Source organism: Galeopterus variegatus, unplaced genomic scaffold (assembly GCF_000696425.1).
Source record: "Galeopterus variegatus unplaced genomic scaffold, G_variegatus-3.0.2 Scaffold2864, whole genome shotgun sequence".
Lineage (NCBI taxonomy): Eukaryota > Metazoa > Chordata > Mammalia > Dermoptera > Cynocephalidae > Galeopterus > Galeopterus variegatus.
Window position 1 is genome coordinate 126654 of NW_007728975.1, and position 2207 is coordinate 128860.

A 2207-nucleotide genomic window follows, 5' to 3' on the forward strand; every position below is an offset into this window, starting at 1 on the left:
GCGCGCACACACACACAATTTGCTTACAAAGGATGCTGAACCACACCCAACTAAACCTGAGGCAAGGGCCCTGACCAAACTATTTTATTTTCCCAACAATAACTGTCCTTCATTGCCTAATATCTAATGTCTTAAAATCTGTTACTTAACATATTTTGTCCAGTTTTTTAGTTGTTTCAGGCAGGACGGTAAATCTGGTCCCTATTATTCTAGTTTGGCAGGAAAAGGAAGTTCTGTCTGTCAATACCCTTCTTATCAATTCCTTTCAACTTAAATAATAGAGAATCAGGATCTACTGCTTGCAAATAGTTGGTCTGATGGATACACATCTACTTCTCCCTTACCTTAGATACTCGATTCATCTCTCAGTCCTTTCAGTTTTATCCCTTAAATATCTTAATTGTAAACATGTAAATTTATATGTGTATATGTATGTATACATACATATATACTTACATATTTAGTATGTGGTATATACCTGTACATGTAGTGTGAGTGATTATTATGTACCAGGTACTTTTTCAAGCACTTTACTTCTAACTCAATTTAATCCTCCCAACAACCCAATGATATAGCAATTCCTGTACATGTAGTGTGAGTGATTATTATGTACCAGGTACTTTTTCAAGCACTTTACTTCTATTAACTCAATTTAATCCTCCCAACAACCCAATGATATAGCAATTATTATTATACTCCATTTTACAGATGAGAAAACTGAGGCACAGAGAGGTAAATTAAGTTTTTAAGGACATAGGGTAAGTGATTGAAAACTGGCAGTGAGAACCAGATCCCACAAAAGCGCGGCTGCCTCTCATCAAAAACACCTATTGCCTTACGTCTCCACAGCACCACCCTAGTTCAAGCTATCATCATCTCTTGCCTGAGCTACCATGAACTGGTGTGTCTATTTCCAAACTGTTTCCTTCACAGTAGTTAGCATGATCTTTCAAATCCCAAATCTGAGTATATCCCTGCAGGGTTTAACACCTACCAGTGGTGCCCCGCTGCTGTGAGGATGAGACAAAACTCTTCAACAAGCCTGCAGTGCTGTCCTCTGTCTCATGTTTCCCAACCTCACAGGTTTGGCTTCTACTGTGCTAGCCCCTTTTTCTGACACCCAGCTGTAGTGGCTTTTTTCCAGAACCTGTGCTTCCTTCTGTCAAATGGCTCTTGTTCACACGATTCCCTTCTCTTAGCCCATTTTGTGTTGCTGTAACAGAATACCTGAGACTGGGTCTTTTATAAAGAAAAGAGGTTTGTTTGGCTCACGATTCTGGTGGCTAAAAGCATGAGAGAGAGATGGGGGAAGTCAGACTCTTTGCAACAACCCACTCTTGTGAGAATTAATCCATTCCCATGAGAGCAAGAACTCACTCAGCCTCCCTCGCCCAGGGCATTAATCTATTCCCGAGGGATCTACTCCCATGACCCAAACACCTCCCAGGAGGCCTCACCTCCCAGCTCTGCCACGTTGGGAATCAGATTTCAACATGAGCTTTGGCAGACACAAACCACATCCAATTCGTAGCATACTCCCACCTAGAATGCTATTGCTTACCCCTTTTGGCAGGTAAATTCCATATCTATTTTGACTCATCATAAGATGTTCAGTGCCCAGCATAGGGTTGAGCATGGGGAATACATTCCATAGTTTGTTGAAATGAATAAATCAGTGAATGAGAGATAAATTTCTTTACTAAGGTGACACAGCCGTAAGTTGGGACAGTTACAGTTTCCATGTGCCATTTGAATTAAAAGCATGAAATTGCTGTCAGCTTCTTCTCATAACCATGTTGGGGGTATACCGATGGCACCCAGCCTGCAAATAGCTTGGAGAGTCAGCCCTTCATTGGTGCCCTGTGACTGATTGCTGGTGCATTTGGCCTAAGGAGCTGTTATGCTATGAAGTTATTTATAGATGATGCTAGTCTGTAGGAATTTGGGTTTATCCAATAATCAAAGCATTAGTTTTGATGATTTAGCTGTGTTCCTAGTGAATTAATAATGACTGATGATAGGGATTTAGAACTGACACTCCCAGGTACTCAGCTGTTTTAAATAGTACATTGCACAATATAACACTTAAAGTTCATTGCACCTTAAAAAATATTTCATGAGAGCCCCCAGAGGTGAAACATGAGCGTTGTATCACTTGCGTTGAGGACTTTGTCATAGCTCCAGACATGGAGCCAGAAGCAGGTTCT